General features: G+C 36.4%; 1 long non-coding RNA gene across 1 annotated transcript in view; it reads left to right on the top strand.

Moving 5' to 3' along the window:
* LOC131410928 (uncharacterized) overlaps positions 1-20,529 on the top strand; it is a 110,642-nt gene extending 90,113 nt beyond the window's left edge. The window contains exon 2 of the long non-coding RNA XR_009221437.1: positions 19,828-20,529. This is a non-coding gene — a long non-coding RNA (uncharacterized LOC131410928). The remainder of the gene's footprint in view (positions 1-19,827) is intronic.
* Positions 20,530-21,078: the final 549 nt, after the last annotated feature.

Here is a 21,078-nt window from a genome sequence, read left to right as displayed (position 1 = left end):
AAGGCATGAAGGTTGAATGATGTTTGCTTAAAACATAGAAGTTTTTCAATAAATGGCATTATTTTCAAACACATAGCTATCAGATCAGTTTCCCTAAACTACCACTTTCTTCATTTTGCTCTCTTGAAGCCCTCTTCCTGTTCTTATTTTCTAACTGATCTCTTGCTAAATTCTCCACTTAAGTTGTACCATTCTCTTTATTATGTCTTTTCAAGACATTCCAGTTCACTTCTGTGCCTTTGCTGTTTATTTTCTTCCCTGTTGGAATGCACTGCATTCTTCTTTTAACTTTGATAAATTCTACGTTGTTCAAGGGCCAGTTCAAATCCTACCATTTTCAGGAGAGATGGTCCAGTACAGTGGAGTGAGTCTAGATTCTGATGTCAGAACATTGGGGTTTGAATTCTTACTGATGGGTTATGTGACCTTGAACAAGTTCTATAATCTCACTTTACTCATCTGTGAAATGAGGATGAGAAAAGTGTTATTATAAGATCTTTTACATGTATCCTAGTCCACAGGGATATTTCCCTTTCTGATATTTCCCCCTTAGTCTGTACATGTAATGGTATGATACCTTTGTATTTTTCTTTTCTTGTCTTTAGGCTGGGACTGTCTCTTATGAAAATTATGGCTCTATATTTTTAGAGAACCAATTAAGGTGCAAATGTTCTGCATTTTTAGAAGACTAAATTTTAACAGTTGGAATTAGCAGCAACCAGGTGACTGTTGTTTAGTAGTTAGTTAGGACTGATTAAATTGCAGGATTTAGGGAATTGTTCCTATTCTGTGATCAAGTATCCTTCAGGTAGTCATGACCTCCCCAGAGAGGCATTATTCTGTTTCATCGCAAGTCCACCTTAGATAACTGCCATGATATTCTCTTTGAGTTTGGTCAGAGGAAAACACCGGGAGAAAAGAGACCAAAAGGGGCCTTTGCTCCCTGTTGTAGCATGAATTATTTGCCTGGATAATTAGAGTCTAAGTGCTGTCATTATAGCGATTAAAGGCTGCTATAACCTTGCTGAGGCTCCCTCCTAGTTTAGGTTCCAGCTGCCTCCAGGCGTAGTGAGACAAGCTGCTGAGCACAATGGTGCTGCAGGCTTCTAAGTGGCTTCCAAGAGAGGATAGGATACAACTGCTTGATTTAAGTAATAGTAACAGAAACAAAGACTATGTAGGCTGCAGGGAGCATGCATTATTGTGGGTGTAAAATCTTGATCTTTATCACAGCATTGTTGTTCTGTTACAGTCAATGGTTCTTTCATAGAAACAAGGAAGGTTTTCCCCCTTTTTTCTCATAGGTGGCTAAGCAGAACATTAATTACTCTATATCCCATTTCCTTTAAGAAATTCTGGCTTCTCGTTTATGTGTCCTAATAAAGTGTCTACTATCTGCTAGTGACTTCTTTATGTGCAGCCAGGTGTCCCAGAGGTGTGACTAAACATGTACTCCATCACCTGCTTCTGGCCACCTTGCCACTCAGGCTACCATTTATGAAAGGCAGAAGGGCACCATGATTAAGGGTGTAGACCCAGCTCTCGGCTCCGCCACTTACTAGGTGTGGTGTTGAGCCTGCTATGTAACGTCTCTGTACCTCAGCTTTCTGCTCTATAATTCTTCATAGGGTTCCTAAGAGAAATAAATGAGTTAATATTCAGAAAATTGCCTAACAGATAGCAAACACTCAGTAATTTCTGCTTTTAATATTCTTATTGCCATTGGGTACACATGGCACCAGGCTTTTAATCCATATAAGAACTCTCTGGGAAGTAGTTTCATCATAGTTAAATAGATATGGAAATTCTGGGTTAGCAACATTAAGACCCAGACGCACAGACATAGCTAGTATAGATGGAGCCAGAATTCACATGCTGGTCTGACTCTGAAATCTGCTCTCTTAACCACTATGCTCTGTTGCCTAGGGTCTGTTTACAAATATTCCTTAACTGTGTACTATATTTTAACATTTATTAGCACCATTTCTGACACTCTCCCAACTAAGATGTAAGTGATCCACATCTTCTATTCTTTCTTTTTTTTTTTTAAGGATTTTATTTATTTATTTTTTTTCTCCCCAAAGTCCCAGTAGATAGTTGTATGTCATAGCTGCACATCCTTCTAGTTGCTGTATGTGGGACTCGGCCTCAGCATGGCCGGAGAAGCAGTGCCTCGGTGCGCGCCCGGGATCCGAACCCGGGCCGCCAGCAGCGGAGTGCGCGCACTCAACCACTAAGCCACGGGGCGGCCCTCTATTCTGTCTTTCATTGAATGCCTGTAGTAGCGCTCAGCTTAAAATCGGCATTTGCTAATTCCTTTCAGTGTACCTAAAGTATTGATTCCAGAGAAGTCACTTCACAATGTCACAGCATCCTTCACAGATTTCCACCTCTGTGTTCCCTGGAGATTACAGTCAATGAGTAAAAGGGGAAAAAACCAGCTCAGCAATGTGGCTGGGGCTTCCCTTGACCTCCTCTCGTCATGGCTCCTCTTCCGGGTGTTACTTGGAGCAACTTGGAGGAGCTTATTCCATGGTCTCTTCACTCATTTCTCTATCCAGCTTGTAATAGCAGGTAGACAGAAGGTAGACCAGAGTATGAAACTATTTATACTTAAGAGTTAGTTGAGTAAATATATAATCTACTTAGAGGTCAATATGTCCAAATTTTGAACTCCAGAACATACGAAGACTGGAGGTACCACTGCCACTGTGCTTAGTGCCAGAGACCTAGTGTGTGTGCAGGCAACTCTGAACACCTTTCAAGCTGCGACAGAAGCTTCAGTATGTACACTGAGCTCTCGAGTAGTTGGATGGTCTTGATTGCTGCTGCATCTTTGGAATCATTACTGCATTTAACCCAGGGTAGGTCCACAGCACAGTGAAACCATTTGGAATGACAAGAAGGCAGTCACTTGAATGCTGTATTTTTATTTTCCCATTGTGAAAGTTTATCTTTGTAACATATAGATGGTTTCCTAGATGACTTTTCAATGATACCCTCTTACCGGAACAAAAATTTTAAACTCTAATGAATTCAAAATTATCCAACAATGTATTGTAAACATTCAAGTGAGAAGAAAAAAAATTAGAAAAATCATTTCATAAAAATTATGACAAATGTTCGGGTCCAGAGAAAATATTTTGACTTTAATTATATGGTAACTAGGACATAAATCTTTTTTCCTGGCTTTAATCCTTAAGCACGTAGTTAAGAAAATAAAATTAGTTTCAGAGGCTTTGAATTTAAAATTTAATAGCCATGTCTTCCCTTCAGCCAAATTATAAAAAAATTTTGTATTAAATAGAATTTTTAAATGGCTGGTAAATGGGAATCTGGATTTAAAAAAAGAAAGAAAGACAAAGGTGGATTTTGCTTAAAAGATAAATTTCTGGGACATTACCATTTTGATTCAGCAGTTCTGGTGTAATGAATACTCAAGGTGACTCTGATACAGGTAGTCTGGCCTGGCAATTAATCTTTGAGAAACCTAAATTGAGAGCGTGTTGGGCCGCCCCGTGGCTTAGCGGTTGAGTGCGCGCGCTCCTCTGCTGGCGGCCCAGGTTCAGATCCCGCGCGTGCACCGACACGCCGCTTCTCCGGCCATGCTGAGGCCGCGTCCCACGTGCAGCGGCTGGAAGGATGTGCAGCTGTGACATGCAACTATCTACTGGGGCTTTGGGGGGAAAAATAAATAAATAAAATCTTTAAAATAAATAAATAAATAAATTGAGAGCATGTTATACATTTTAAAGCTACTCAATGAATATTTGCCTCATTTTGTGTTAAGTGATTATAGCGATACAGACCCTGACCTCAATTATTACAATGATCATGACAGATGGTAATAATGAGTTCTTCAACAAATGTTTATTGAGCACCTACTATTTCCCAGGGACTGTTCTAGATGTTGGGAATACAGCAGTGAAGAAAATGGCAAGTCCTTGACCTCAAGAAATTTACATCCAGGATGGGAGGGACAGAAAATAAAGAAACAAATCAATATATAATACGTCAGAGGCTGACAAGTATTCCGAAGCAAAATAAAGCAGAGTAAAGCAAGTGGAGATGGGGCACTACTCTATAATGATGGAGGGGAGTTGGAAGGGAGGTGATGTTTGTTGAGTACACTATATTTGTCAGGGGTTTTGTTTATATTTTCTTGTGAATCCTCAGAACCCAGAAAGTGTATATTATCCTTATTTTATAAATACCAGCACTAAGACCCATGAATCTTAAATGATTTGTTCAAGGCCTCAGAGATAGTAACTGTTCAAGCCAGAAGCAAACCCAGATCTTGTTGACTCCGCTCCTCCATGCTGCTCTTTTTGCCTTCTCCCCCACCTGGCTATCTAATGAACGAACATTATTATTAGAACTTTTTAATATACAAAGTGTATTTCCATACACAATTGTTTAATTTTCATAATAATCCTAGTGAAACAGTAGTAGTATTTGATTTTAAAGAGAAGAAAACTGAGACTCACAGAGTTTAAATGATTTCCCCAAATTTGAAAGTGGCATGCCCACAAGTCTTTGGTTCCAAAGCCTTTGCTCTTCCTACAAGCTAGAGGCCAAGCTGGAAGTGATATTACTTGGTGTTTAGGAGCATGACCTCTCGACTGAAAGATCAGCATTTGAATCCCAGTTCCCCCACTTAGTAATTATTTGACCTTGGGATTATAAGCACTCAAAGCCTCAGTTTTCTCATCTGTGAAATGGGGGTAATAATAGTATTTAACTTAATATGAGGATTGAATGAGCCAACACTTCTAAAGCAATTAGAACAGTGCCTGGCACGCAGTCAGTGCTATATAAAAGTTAGCTGTTAATATAGTGTTGGGGAGATGAAAGTAACCTATAATTAAATCACATGTACTACCCTATAATTAAGTGTTAAATGATATGGTTTTGACAATAATTACAGCAGAAGTTCAGAGAATAGGTATGACCTACACATGCACATGACCTTCTAGATTCCCAAATATGTCAGAGCTTTTCAAAGCCGTCTACAGAGTTGTCTCCTTTCTCCAGCTTTTCCTTTTAAGCTTTTTGATCAGTCTCTTGTTTGCCCCAACTGTAATCCACTACGCCAGGCAACTGTGATGTTAAACAATTTCCTCTGATGATTTTGACTAATACTCCTGGGGAAAGGGCTGTTCGCACAGGGCAGACTCTGAGTCAGGTCAAGAAAGCTTGTGAGTGGGATCATCCGGGGAACCACTAGATGGGTCAGATAATGCCCATTCTTTGGGAATGGGGCTCTGAAAGAGCTCCAACTCATTTTGCCCCTTCCACTGGTTTCTAGACTGCTGTCCTTTTTTTTTTAACATGATTGTGTGCTATTGGTTTTTAAGGCTACTGCATAGCTGGGGAGAGGGAGAAGAGAATATGACAAGTTAAAATGCCACAAAACTTGTTCTTACTGATGGTCAACAAATTTTTTTTGAATAAACATTCCTTGGATTGCTGCAAATATTTAGTCAACTTTCAGAGTTCTGAAAAAGTTGATTCTGACAAATTTTTTCCATGTTTTCATCGCTTTGATGGAGAAGATGATTTGGGGAAGTACTCCACCATTTTCAATTACTCACTGATAATATTTAATTAAATAACATAATTACAATAATGATTTGGGAGTAAACAGCAGACTTTAGGTAAACGTGATACAACTGATGGGAACAGACATCCCCAGGTTTATTGTGAGAGAACTACGGACTCTGAGAATTCAGCACACTATGGGCAGATCAGTGTGCTTTAGGGAGGGACTGGACGGTTTTTGTTTTTGTGTGTGTGAGACACATCAATGGATGTGTCAAGAAAGCTTCTGTTGTGCATACTTAGAAAGAACTAAAATGAAATAAATAAATAAATAAATAAATAAATGAAATAAAAGTGAAAGACCTCCAACTTTGTTCTTCTTTTTCAAAATTGTCTTGGCTAGTCTAGATTTCTATTCCCATATAAATTAAGGATCTGCTTGCCAAATGCTACAAAAAAAGGGGGACTGATGAAATTTTCATAGGATTACATTGAATCTATAGATCAATGTGGGGAGAACTGCAATCTTAATGATAATGAGTCTTTCAATTCCCAAATGTGGAGTCTCTCATTTGTTTAGATCTTTATTTTCCCTCAGCAAAGTTCTGTAACTTTCTGTGTACAAGTATAGTACTTATTTTGTTTAATTTATTCCTAAACATTTTATTCTTTTTGATGCTATTGTGAATGGATTGTAGTCTTAATTTTACTGTTAGATTGTTCGCTGCTCATATATAGATCTCAACAGATCTCATCTATTTTGTTGCCTACCAAAAATATATATGTGATGGCCGAGTCCTGGCTCACTTAAAGTGATGCTTTAAATTCTTAAGGTGATTATAAACCTCTTGTGGATAAACTCATGTCTTATTCATCGGACCATACCTGGAACCCTTAGCGTAGGTCTTGCACATGATGGGAGCTTATCATATTGTTATTGGATACGTTTTGGAACATTATTTTTTCAGTTTAAAACAACTTGGTTACATTAGTCAGTTACCTTGAGGGACTCTTTATCTATATAAGTAATGTGATTTAAAAACTTACCATAGGCTCTTTTTTTTTTTTTTAATTTTATTTATTTATTTCCCCCAAAGCCCCAGTAGATAGTTGTATGTCATAGCTGCACATCCTTCTAGTTGCTGTATGTGGGACTCGGCCTCAGCATGGCTGGAGAAGCAGTGTGTTGGTGCGCACCCGGGCTCCGAACCCGGGCCACCAGCAGCGGAGCGCATGCACTTAACCGCTAAGCCACGGGGCCGGCCCACCATAGGCTCTTAACAAGTTGGGAGTTAGGGGTTTTATTACTGGTGAGAACTGAAGTTTTACAAAATTACGTTATGTATTAGCATTGGGGATTTTGTGACAAGTGTCTTTGTTTTAATAGAATATACACTGTTGTCGGTTTTTTTACTTGATAGATGGTAATTGTTGTAGCATGAGTATACTTGCTCATTTTAAATGTTTCAGGAAATCTCTTCTAGGTTATGAACTTAGAAGCCTTGCCAAATGATAATCTGATGTGCCAGTTTGTCGGCACATCTAGATAGTGGTTCCTGAGTATCTGCTACTATCTTCACTTACTTCTACCTCTGTAATATTGAGTTTGAGGGGCTGTTTCTTAAATTTCACGGCAGAGTAAACCTTGGACTGTCATGCTGGATGGCCTTTTCCAGATGTTTACCTCATAAAGTGGAGGTTAGTAACATCTGTAGGATGCACAGGGACACTTTTTTCTATGGGTCGATAGTGGATGTTGTGGCAGGATTACCATTTGCAGACTACCAAGCAGGCAGGACAGAGCCCATGTCAGAATGCCAGTACGAGTCTCCATCTGTAGTACTCATATCCTGTCTGATTGATTGCTTGTCCTGGAGTTTTTATTTTTTAATAAGGTATTATATTATTAATATTTGCATTAAAATAAGCTAGGATGGGTTTGCATACCCCACTTTGTACTTTCAGCTTCTACCAAGGTCTTATGCAATACTTGAGCAGTGACCCGAATACTCACTAATATGTATTATGGTTAAATCAGAAAGATAACCAGCAATAACCTGACCCTTTTTTGGATGCAATATATCTGACACCTCCCATTTGAGGACCGCAAGCAGAGCCCATGTTGATAAAACAGATTGCACGAGGACATGACATGGGAACAGATCATTCCTTCTGGTTTCAGGTTGGGATGCGAGGTAGCTTCTTGAGGTCCCAGCCAATTGTGCTACGGCCCATGCTATGGCTTGTGAAATTCATGAAGTCATTGCCAGTCATTGGAGTCAGAGGGAAATGGGGATTTTACGTTAGGTGGGTATGAAGAAAATGTGTGGAGAACAGAGGCTGAGCTGTCCTGCTCTAGAGGGTATTGAGAGAGAACTGATTACCCTCCCTACAGTGGTATTGCCATTTATTGTTAAATTGTAACTCTAAACCTATTTATACGTTTTAGTAACTGGTAATGCTTTTTAATTTTTAATAGCTCTCAAAAATCAAAAGTGCGTTACAAATGACAAATTAGTGAATTTCAGATTCTCAGGGGTAACTCATCAGAATGTTTATGGACATTTACTAACCCACAACGTTGGGCGGGCACATGCAGAGCAACATAACTGACAACATGAAAACCTGAAGGCATAAGACTAAAGCATCTACTTCAAATACTAATAGTTCCTTTAAGAACGTTACACCTGAAGACCACAATTTAACATGTGAGTCTGCAGAATGTGAGTTTTTGTATTTCGCTCTGGGAAATGATTTATAATCAATGTAATCATTTGTGTCAAATGATTACTCTTCTAAATTAGCTCTGCTCCTTTTTGATTTGGTTTATTGTACACCTAAGAAACAATACTATTTATGTGTCAGTTACACTAGTAGAACTTTGCAATCAGTTAAATAATGTCAGTTGTATATCCTGCCATCAGATACTTCAAATAGAAAATTATTTGTTGATTTCCATAATGGTTTGGTATTTTCGTCCAATTAATAGAAGTTAAAGTAAAACGTTGGGAGTTTACTCTGTTAAAGCTGAAACAACTGACATTATTATGACAACTGTTATAAATTCAGTTTAAAAATTCACCGTTGGTAAAATCGTTTGTTTTTCATGTAATATGCTTATGTATTTTGGTGGAACACAAGGTCATGGCAAAAACAACGTTCTCATTAAATTGAAATTGACTCCAGGATTGCTTGTGGTGCAATAGTCTATACAATAGAAGCTGAAATTCTACAAATTGTGTAATTTGTAGTTACACAAATTTACAAATGTCTTAATATATATACAGGGAACTACAAATTTTTTGTGATGTAGCTAAATTTGAATTTTAAGAAAGTACTGTAACATGGTGGTATGTATTTTTTCTTTTAGCTTCCATTATCAAATGAATTTGAGGAATGTTTAAACCTTTGGATAAGTTCTTTGTAACTCAACTTAAGTTTAACTGTAATGATATAGAAATTTTATCTAAACGAGTCCTAAAGTTTTATTGTACTTTTGTTAAAATAAGTTGAAAATTTTAATCACTGTAGTTAATGAACATAGTTCCCAAAATGTGAGCGTTTGAAACTTTAAGCAAATTACAATTATTGCAAAACTTTGTGACATAGAACTTTTTCCAGTGACGGAACTGAACAAATTATCTTGTGATTTCAATTGGAGTATAAGATTTAAATTTGAAATTCTGTAATTGCATATTGAAATATCTTGACTTGTGAGGAGAATCTTTTGATGGAGCTTCTATTTTTAATTAGATAAATTTATAGTCTATGCCAGAATGGAATGAAACTGAGAAGGACTATGATTTTGCAGCATCCAAGTCTGGCAAAGCATTAAAAATAATCGTAAAAGAGATGATTTATTTGAAAAGATTTTTCTTGTAAAAATATTTGTTAAAGAAAAGCACTTTGAATGGGAGCAAAAAAGGCAGTACCTGTGAAAATATTTGGGTTGAAATACTGACACACTTGAGTACAAAATTATCATTGATAATACTCCCTATTTAGCAGAAATTGCTGAGTTTACCAAGTATCTCAGCACCTATAGAGAGAGTTCTTATTTTAATATGGTCTACAAGAAGTACCAATTGAAGATGTCAATAATTTCAAAAAGAAAATTGCAGGCAGTTTTATGAAAACCATGAAAAAGGAATAAGATTATATAGAAAAATAAATTCTTCAGAAAAATACTTGGACATAGTATTAGAGAAAAATATTATTTAAAAAAATGATTAAGATGAGAATAGTTTTTCTACTTTTGTTATTTGTTAATGTTCAGATATTCAATATGGGTTTTTAAAATTTTGTTTGATGTACTGGAGGTGTGTTATTTTTGGTTTTTTAGAAATGTTTTGTTTTCAAAGATAGTACTTGGGTAGTGCTATTTAAAGTATTAAATAGTCCAACAATATATTTCAACGAATTTGTTGGATAATAATATTTCAAAAAGTCATGTAATTTTAATTATTTTTAATGCCCTATTTCTCTCAAAAGAGTTCCAGCTGGGATGATTAATTATATGGCCACCCTGCATATAATGGAGATGACAGCAAGAACCACATCTTCGGTTTCATCTTGGACCACCTGTACTCAGCACCCAAGTGGCTTCTGTGTTTTGCTTAGTTTTCATTTTTTCTGCCCTATCTCCACCCTTGACTTTCGAGTCTCAGTAGTTCTAATTACTGCTATATCTCTTGACTCAGTGTCTAGGCAGAAATAGTTATATGACTTCTTTGTTTTGATCTTGGACACTTTTCTTGACAATTCTTCCCTCAGAAATCCCATTTAAGAACGTTTAAGAATCTTTTCTGCCTGTTCTTCTGTTCCAGCCCTTTTGAGTTCTGTATTGGGCAGTGATGTTGATTGCCAATCTTTAGTTTTTATCATCGTCACTTTTTAAATTTGTTTATGTTTTATTTTTCCCTCCAATATTTCAAAGACTCCTCCCTTGGTGGCAAGATTTAATTCACTTATATTTTACCCTGAATTATCTAAAACAGGTAACCTGACATTCAGATCAGTGCCTACTAATAGGCCTACTTATTTACATTTTAATTTGTTAACTGTTTTAAATCACGAAACTTCTATCTCTTATTTTTTTGACCATCCAAATTCTAGGACAAACTCTTTATATAGGCAACTATTTGTTGGATTCAGCAAGGCCATAACTGTATCAGGAAATTTAATTAACTTGAGTTTGTCATCCTTCTGTTATGCCAGGGAGGTTTCTGTTAGAATATTCTACTAAAAATATTACCAGCTGCAATTATGATAAGATTCACCCATAGAAATTAATTTTTGATTATCTCACAATTAAAAACCTTATCTGTAACAATTATACTATCCAGGCTGATAATATTCAGCCACTAGTTTTGTGAAAAAACAAAAAATAGTTATAATGATCAAAAAATTTACAGTATGTTCTTAGTATTACTTTAATCCTTATAAATATGACACGAATACCTCCTATAAAGGCTAATAGCTATTCTGTAATCCATATAATGTAAAATACTGCTGATGACACTGCATCACAGGAAATAACTAATACTTTTTCACTCAACAAAGTGATCAAGGAAAATTTATTGTTTTTAATTGAAGTATAGTTGACATACAATATTGTATTAGTTTCAAGTGTACCATATAGTGATTTGACATTTCTTTACATTACAAATGAGCACTCTAATAAGACTAGTAACTATCTGTCATCATACAAAGTTATTATAATATTGTTGACTATATTCCTTATGCTGTACATTACATCCCCGTGACTTAATTATTATATGACAGGAAGGGGATACCTTTTATCCCCTTCACCTATTTCACTTTTTCCCCCAGTATCTCCCTTCTGGCAACCACTCATTTGTTCTCTGTATCTATGTGTCTGTTTCTGTTTTGTTTTGTTTGTTCATTTGTTATGTTTTATTAGATTCCACATATAAGTGAAATCATAAGGTATTCTTTTTTCTCTGTCTGGCTTATTTTACTTAGCATAATACCCTTTAGATCCATTCACCTCATCACAAATGGCAAGACTTCATTCTTTTTTTTTTTTGGTGAGCAAGATTGTTCCTGAGCCAATATCTGTTGCCAATCTCCCTCCTTTTGCTTGAGGAAGATTGTCGCCGAACTAACATCTGTGCCAATCTTCCTCTGCCTGTATTTTGTATATGGCATGCCACCACAGAATGGCTTGATAAGTGATGTGTAAGTCCACACCAGGGATCCAAACCCGTGAACCCTGGGCCGCTGAAGCGGAGCATATGAACTTAACCCCTATGCCACCAGGCTGGCCCCAAGATTTCGTTCTTTTCTACGGCTGAATAATGTTCCATTGTATATATATACCACATCTTCTTTATCCATTCATCCATCAATGGACGTTTAGGTTGTTTCCATATTTTGGCTATTGTAAATAATGCTGCAATGAACATAGGGGTGCATATATCTTTTCGAGTTAGTGTTTTCATTTTTTTTGGATAAATACCCAGAAGTGGAATTCCTGGATCATATGGTAGTTCTAGTTTTAATTTTTTGAGGAACCCTCATACTGTTTTCCATTGTGGTTGCACCAATTTACATTCCTACCAATGGTCCATGAGGGTTCCCTTTTCTCCACAACCTCGCTAACATTTGTTATTTGTTGTCTTTTTGATAATAGCCATTATGATAGGAGTGAGGTGATATCTTATTGCGGTTTTGATTTGTATTTTCATGATGATTAGTAATGTTGAGCACCTTTCACGTACCTGTTAGCCATTTGTATGTTTTCTTTGGAAAAATGTCTATTCAGGTCTTCTGCCCATTTTTCTTTAGATTATTTATTTTTTTTGCTATGGAGTTAAGTTCTTTATGTAGTTTGGATGTTAACTCTTTATTGGATATATCATTTGCAAATATATTCTCCCATTTGGTAGGTTGCCTTTTCATTTTGTTGATGGTTTCCTTCACTGTGCAAAAGCTTTTTAGTTTGATGATGTCCTGTTTGTTTAATTTTGCTTTTGTTACCCTTGCCTGGTGAGACATATCCAAATAAATATTGCTAAGACCAATGTCAAAGAGTTTACTGCCTATGTTTTCTTGTAGGAGTTTTATGTTTTCGGGTCTTAGATTTAAATCTTCAATCCATTTTGAGATTATTTTTGTACGTGGTATAAAAAAGTGGTCCAATTTCATTCTTTTGCATATATCTGCCCCGTTTTCCCAACACTATTTATTGAGGAGACTTTCCTTTCCCCATTGTATATTCTTTCCTTTTTTGTCATAGATTAATTGACCATATTGATGTGGGTTTATTTCTGGGCTCTCTATTCTGTTCCATTGATTTATGTGTCTGTTTTTGTGCCAGTGCCATACTGTTTTGATTACTATAGCTTTGTAGTACAGTTTGAAATCAGGAAGCATGATACCTCCAGCTTTGTTATTTTTTCTCAAGATTGCTTTGTCTATTTGGGGCAATCCTGAGAAAAAAGAACAAAGCTGGAGGCATCACAATCCCTGACTTCAAAATATGTTACAAAGCTATAGTAATCAAAACAGCATGGTACTGGTACAAAAACAGACACACAGATCAATGGAACAGAATTGAAAGCCCAGAAATAAAACTACACATCTAGGGACAGCTAATCTTCGACAAAGGAGCTAAGAACATACAATGGAGAAAGGAAAGTCTCTTCAATAAATGGTGCTGGGAAAACTGGACAGCCACATGCAAAAGGATGAAAGTAGACCATCTTCTTTTGCCATACACAAAAATTAACTCAAAATGGATCAAAGACCTGAAGGTGAGACCTGAAACTATAAAACTCCTGGGAGAAAGTATAGGCAGTACACTATTTGACATAGGTCATAAAGGGATCTTTTCAAATTCCATGTCTACTCGGACAAGGGAAATAAAAGAAAAAATAAACAAGTGGGACTTCATCACATTAAAGAGCTTCTACAAGGCAATTGAAACCAGGATCAAAATGAATAGATATCCCATCAACTGGGAGAAAATATTTGCAAACTGTATATCCGACAAGGAGTTAATCTCTGTAATATATAAAGAACTCACACAACTGAACAACAAACAAACAAACAACTCAATCAAAAAATGGGCAGAGGATATGAACAGATACTTTCCCAAGGGAGATATACAGATGGCCAATAGGAACTTGAAAAGATGTTCAACATCACTAATTATCAGGGAAATGCAAATCAAAACTACAGTAAGATATCACCTTACACCTGTTAGAATTGCTATACTCATGAAGACAAAGCACAACAAATGTTGGAGAGGATGTGGAGAAACAGGAACCCTCACACACAGCTGGTGGGAATGCAAACTGGTGCAGCCTCTATGGAAAACGGTATGGAGATTCCTCAAAGAATTAAAAATAGAAATACCCCATGATCCAGCTATCCCGTTACTGGGAATCTATCCAACAAACCTGAAATCAACAATCCAAAGAGGCTTATGCACCCCTATGTTCATTGCAGCATTATTCACTATAGCCAAGAAGTGGAAGCAACCCAAATGTCCCTCGACTGATGATTGGATAAAGAGGATGTGGTATATATATACAATGGAATACTACTCAGACATAAAAAAGGACAAAATTGTCTCATTTGCAACAACATGGATGGACCTGGAGCATATTATGTTAAGAGAAATGAGCCAGACAGAGATAGACAAACACCCATGACTTCACATGGAAGATAAACTAACACACAGACAGAGAAAACTGTTGGGTGGTTACCAGGGGAAAGGGGGCTGGGGCGGTGCACAAGGGGTGAAAGGAGGCATTTATATGGTGACTGACAAACAATAATGTACAACTAAAATTTCACAATGTTATAAACTATTAAGACATTAATAATAATAATAAAAAAGATTGCTTTGTCTATTTGAGGTCTCTTGTGGGTCCATACAAATTTTAGCATTATTTGTTCTAGTTCTGTGAAAAATGCCATTGGTATTTTAATAGAGATTGCCTTGAATTGGTAGATTGCTTTGTGTAGTATGGACATTTTAACAATATTAATTATTTCAATCCATTAGCATAGTATATCTTTCTATTTATTTGTACTGTCTTCAATTTCTTTCCTCAATGTCTTACAGTTTTCAGTATACAGGTCTTTCACCTCCTTGGTTAAATTTATTCCTAGGTATTTTATTCTTTTTGATATAATTGTAAATACAATTATAAGTGTAAATTGTAAATTATAAATGTTTTCCTTATTTCTCTTTCTGATAGTTCATTGTTAGTGTATAGAAACACAATGGATTTCTGTATGTTTATTTTATATCCTGCAACTTTACTGAATTCATTTATTCGTTCTAATAGTGGAGTCTTTAGGGTTTTCTATACATAGTATCATGTCATCTGCAAATAGTGGCAGTGTTACTTCCTCTTTTCCAATTTGTATGCCTTTTATTTCTTTTTCTTGTCTGATTGCTGTAGCTAGAAGTTCCAACACGATATTGAGTAAGAGTGGCAAGAGTGGGAATCCTTGTCTTGTTCCTGATCTTAGTGGAAAAGCTTTTAGCTTTTCACCATTGAGTAGGATGTTAGCTGTGGGTTTGTCATATATGGCTTTTATTATGTTGAGGTATGTTCCTTCTATACCCACTTTGCTGAGGCTTTTTATCATAAATGGATGTTGAATTTTGTCAAATGATTTTTATGCATCTATTGAGATGATCATATGATTTTTATCCTTTGTTTTGTTAATGTGGTATACTGTGTTGATTGATTTGTGAATATTGAACCATCCTTGCATCCCTGGAATAAATCTCACTTGATCATGGTGTATAATCCTTTTGATGTGTTGTCGAATTGGTTTGCTAATACTTTGTTGAGGATTTTTGCATCTATGATCCTCAGGGATATTGGATTATAATTTTCTTTTTTTTGTTATGTCTTTGTCTGGTTTTGGTATCAGGGTAATGCTGGCCTCCTAGAATGAGTTTGGGAGTGATCCTTCCTTTTCAATTTTTTGGAATAGTTTGAGAACTTAAATGTTTGGTAGAATCCACCTGTGAAGGTATCTAGTCCTGGACTTTTGTTTGTTGGGAGTTTTTTGAGTATTGATTCAATTTTACTACTAGTAATCAGTCTGTTCAGATTTTCTATTTCTTCCTGATTCAGTCTGGGAAGATTATATGATTCTAGGAATTTATCCATTTCTTCTATGTTGTCCAATTTTTTGGCATATAATTGTTCATAATAATCTCTTATGATCTTTTGTATTTCTATGGTGTCAGTTATAATTTCTTTTTCATTTCTGATTTTATTCATCTGAGCCCTCTTTCTTTTTTTCTTGATGAGTCTGGCTAAAGTTTTATCAATTTTGTTTATCTTTTCAAAGAATCAGCTTTTAGTTTCATTGATCTTTTCTATTGTTCTTTTAGTCTCAATATCATTGATTTTGGTTCTGATTTTTATTATTTTCTTCCTTCTACTAACATTGGGCTTTGTTTGTTCTTCTTTTTCTAGTTCCTATAGGTGTAAAGTTATATTATTTATTTGCGATTTTCCTTGCTTCTTGAGATAGACCTGTATCACTACAAACTTCCCTCTTAGAACTGCTTTTGCTGCTTCACATAGATTATGTACTGTTATGTTTTTGTTTTCAATTGTCTTAAGGTATTTTTTGATTTCCTCTTTGATTTTTCCGTTGATCTATTGGTTGTTTAGTAGCATGTTATTTAGCCTCCATGAGTTTGTGTTTTTTCTAGTTTTTTTTTTTTTTGATGAAGAAGACTGGCCCTGAGCTAACATCTGTGCCAATCTTCCTCTATTTTGTATATGGGATGCTGCCACAGCATGGCTTGATGAAGGCCATGATCCAAACCCATGAACCCAGGTGGCCAAAACAGAGAATGCCAAACTAAACACTGCACCACCAGGCCAGCCACTCCAGTTTTCTTCTTGTAATCGATTTCTAGTTTTATACTGTTGTGGTCAGAAAAGATGCTTGATATGATTTCAATCTTCTTAAATTTACTGAGATTTGTTTTGTGGTCTAACATGTGATCTATCCTGGAGAATGTTCCCTGTGCTTTCAAAAAGAATGTGTATTCTGTTGTTTTTGGAATGTTCCGTATGTATCTATTAAGTCCATCTGGTCTAGTGTGTCATTTAAGGCCTAAGTTTCCTTATTGATTTTCTGTCTATATGATCTATCCATTGATTTAAGTGGGGTGTTAAAGTCCCCTACTATTATTGTGTTATGTCAATTTCTCCTTTTATGTCTATTAATATTTGCTTTATGTATTTAGTTGCTTCTATGTTGGATGCACAGATATTTGCAAGTGTTATAGCCTCTTGTTGGATTGTCCCCTTTATCATTGTGTAATGCCCTTTTTTGTCTCTTGTTACAGTTTTTGTTTTAAAGACTATTTTGTCTAAGTATTTCTATCCCAGCTTTCTTTTGTTTCCATTTGCATGAAATATCTTTTCCTACCCCTTCACTTTCATTTTGTGAGTGTCTTTACATCTGAAGTGTGTCTCTTGTAGGCAGAATATATATATACGTCTTGTCTTTTTATCTGTTCAGCCACCCTATGTCTTTTGATTGGAGCATTTAATCATTTACATTTAAAGTAATTATTGATAGATATGTACTCATTCCCATTTTGTTATTCGTTTCTGGATGTTTTTGTATTTCGCCTGTTCCTTTCTTCTTCTCTTGTTCTCTTCCCTTGTGGTTTGATGACTTTCTTTAGTGGCATGTTTGGGTTCCTTTCTCTTTATTTTTTGTGTATTTATCATAGGTTTTTGGTTTTTGATTACCATGAGGTTCGTATAACAACTATATATATAGTACTAGTCTATATTAAGTTGATGGTTTATTAAGTTCAAATGCATTCTAAAAGCAAGTATATTTTTACTTCCCCCCAATGTTTTATGTTTTTGATTTCATATTTTACCTCTTTTAATTTTGTGTATCCCTTAACCTCTTATTGTAGTTATAGATGATTTTAGTACTTTTGTCTTTTAACCTTCATACTAGTTTTATAAGTGGTTGATCCACTACCTTTACTATATATTTGCCTTTACCAGTCATTTTTTTCTTGATAATTTTCTTATTTCCATTTGTGACCTTTTCTTTTCCTCTTAAAGAAGTCCCTTTAACATTCCTTGTAAGGCTGATTTAGTGGTGATGAACTCCTTTAGTTTTTGCTTGTCTGCAAAACTCTTTATTTCTTCTTCCATTCTGAATGATAACCTTGCTGGGTAGCGTATTCTTGGTTGTAGGTTTTTTTCTTTCAGCACTTTGAATATATCATGCCACTCCCTTCTAGCTTATAGAGTTTCTGCTGACAAGTCAGCTGATAGTCTTTTGGGAGTTCCCTTTTATGTAACTTGCTGCTTTTCTCTTGCTGCTTTTAAGATTCTCTCTTGATCTTTAATTCTTGACATTTTAATTATAATGTGTCTCAGCATGGGCCTCTTTGGGTTCATCTTGTTTGGGGCTTTCTGTGCTTCCTGGACATGGATGTCTGTTTCCTTCCCCAGGTGAGGGGAGCTTTCAGCTATTATTCTCCATATAAATTCTCTACCTCTTTCTCTCTCTTCTCCTTCTGGGATCCCATACTGCAAATGTTAGTATGCTTGATGGTGTCCCAGAAGTCCTTTAAACTGTCCTTACTTTTTAAAATTCTTTTTTCTTTTTTCTGTTCAGCTTGGGTAATTTTCTCTACTCTGTCATCCAGATCACTGATCTATTCTGTATCATCTGATCTGCTGTTATTCTTTCCAGTGAATTTTAAAATTTCAGTTATTGGACTCTTCAGCTCTCATTGGTTCCCTTTTATATCTTCTGACTCTTTGTTGAAGTTCTCATTGTGTTCATCTGTTCTTCCCCTGAGTTCAGGGAGCATTCTTATGACCATTACTTTGTGCTCTTTATCAGGTAGATTTCTTATCTCTGTTTTGTTTAGTTCGTTTTCTGAAGATTTGTCTTGTTCTTTTATTGCCTAATTTTGTTTAATTCTCTATGTTTATTTCTATGTATTAGGTAGGTCAGGGATGTCTCCTGACCTTGGAAAAATGACTTTATGTAGGAGATGTGCTGTGGGGCCCAGCAGTGCCCTCTCCTCTGGTCGCCAGAGCCAGATGCCCCATGGTGGTCCCCTGTGTGGGCTGAGTGTGCCCTTCTGTTGTGGTGGGGCTGTGATTGCTGCAGGCACATTAGTAGGTGGGGCTGGCCCCTGGGCCAGCTGGCTGTGAGGTTTGGTGCCATGCAACCATTGTGGGCATGCTGGTGGGCAGGGCAAACCCCTTGCATGGCTGGCTGTGAGGCCTGGCAGTGCATGACTGGTGCAGGCACGCTGGTGGGCAGGGCAGGCCCCCAGTATGACTGGCTATGAGGCCCAGAGGTCAAGGAAAAATTTTGCACTACTTGGGTCAATTATACATTTTCTGTGGTAACCTAAGATACCCAAGAATTATACTGACATAACTTACCAAAATTTCAGGCTGTGTACATGTGATTTGGTATATTTATACCATGGTAATATCACCTCACACTGTGGGCCTTGGAGAAAGGAAGGAGGATGCCATTTGGGAAAGTATTATATGCCACTTTGGGTTGTGATATTTCTATATTGCTAGTATCTAAGATGGATTATTCTTCTCTCATCTAGCTGTCTGTTGATATGCAAACCCACCAGGAGAGGTTGGAGATCCTGGTTTCCACTGCTTTGAGCACAGCTTTCTCCTTTGGCTTGAGGTCCTTGAATGCTGCATTTGAAACTCCTTACAATTGCAATAATAGCAAACAACACTGTGTAGACTGTGTGTGCTATACAAATTCAATAAAAAAGTTTAGACTTGCTTGTCTAAAGATGTTAGATAATAGAATCATTTTAGATATTTTACTCATTGAAGAACGTAACATTTGTGTACTAGCTAATAACTCCTATTGCATTGGGATCCTTGTGTAAACTTCAGTAATAAGTCAGTTGGATGTCCAGGATGGGAAAAACCAACCCATTGGATATTGCACTTTTTTCGGGCTTGTCCAAACAGACATTTGTTTAAGGGATGCTTTACAAACATTTGTTATGTTCTTTCTAATTGTTGCTACTTTCAAGTGTATAGTTAATAGGGCCTTAACTGCTTTTGAACAGCCACCATCCTGCAGTTTCATGTATCAAATAATTCTACATCAAAAGAACTTGAATCACTTGAACAAATAAAATGGAATCTTGTGAGAGTGACATTTGAAGCAATACGGTGGCATAGACTCTAAAATCTGATGATTTGCTTATGCTTTGTGTGCTCGTTTTGTTTTCCTCAGGCTGAAGAGGGACTGGAAGAAGTACAGCAGCTCTTTCTAGGAGATTTGAAGGCTGAATGTTGGGCGTCATCACAGTTGATTCCAATCGACTAAAGCTGATAAATGATCCTGAACTTTGAGTGTCCCCGCTACACCAGACCCTTATTAGACCCAAATGAAGATTCTTTCCTGGTGAATGAACAATGCGACTTTTTTCTCCTCTGACTAAAGATTTCATTTTATTTAAAAAATATTAATATGTCATAAAATTCTCTCTCTCTCTGTGTGTTTATGTATCTAGTCCTGTGAGTTTTAACTCTTGTATAGATTTGTGTAGTCATCACCATAATCAGGACATAGAATAACTCCATCACATCCCCAAATTTCCTCCTGCTGCCCTTTTGTAGTCAAATACTACCCCCCACCCAACTCTTGGTGACCACTGATCTGTTCTCTGTTTCTATATTTTTGCTTTTTCTAGGGTATTATATGTATGGAATCATAGAATATGGAGCCTTGAAGCTAGCTTCTTTCACTCAGCATAATCCTTGAGATTCATCCATGTTGTTGCACTTTTCATAATTCATTTCTTTAACTGATGAACCGTGGTCCATTGTATGAGTATATTACAGTTTGTTATCCACTCACCTCTTGAAGGATATTTGTTTTTTCCCTCCAGTTTTTGGAGATTATGAGTAAAGCTGCTATAAATATTTATGTACAGATTTTTGTATGAATGAATTTTCATTTCTCTAGGATAAATACCTAGGATTGAGATTGTTAGGTCACATGACAGACATAAGTTTAACTTTTTAAGAAACTGCCAAACTGTTTTCCAAAACGTCTGTACATTTTGCATTCCCACCAACAATGTAAAAGAGTTCCAGTTTCGCTGCATCCTTGCCAGCATTTGGTATTGTTAATTTTTTGAATTTCAGTCACTTTAATAGATCTGAACTCATTATGGTTTTAACTTGCATTTCCCTAAAGACTAATGACATTGAGCGTGTCATCATGTACTTATTTGCCATCTGTATATCTTCTTTGGTGAAATTTTGGTTCAAACATTTTGCCTTATTTATTTTTTTTTTTTTTAAAGATTTTATTTATTTATTTTTCCCCCCAAAGCCCCAGTAGATAGTTGTATGTCATAGCTGCACATCCTTGTAGTTGCTGTATGTGGGACACGGCCTCAGCATGGCCGGAGAAGCGGTGCGTCGGTGCGTGCCCGGGATCCGAACCCAGGTCGCCAGCAGTGGAGCGCACTCACTT

The sequence above is a fragment of the Diceros bicornis genome, chromosome 10 (assembly GCF_020826845.1).
Source record: "Diceros bicornis minor isolate mBicDic1 chromosome 10, mDicBic1.mat.cur, whole genome shotgun sequence".
Lineage (NCBI taxonomy): Eukaryota > Metazoa > Chordata > Mammalia > Perissodactyla > Rhinocerotidae > Diceros > Diceros bicornis.
Note: the sequence above shows the minus strand (reverse complement) of the source record. Positions and strands in the feature narration are given on the sequence as shown.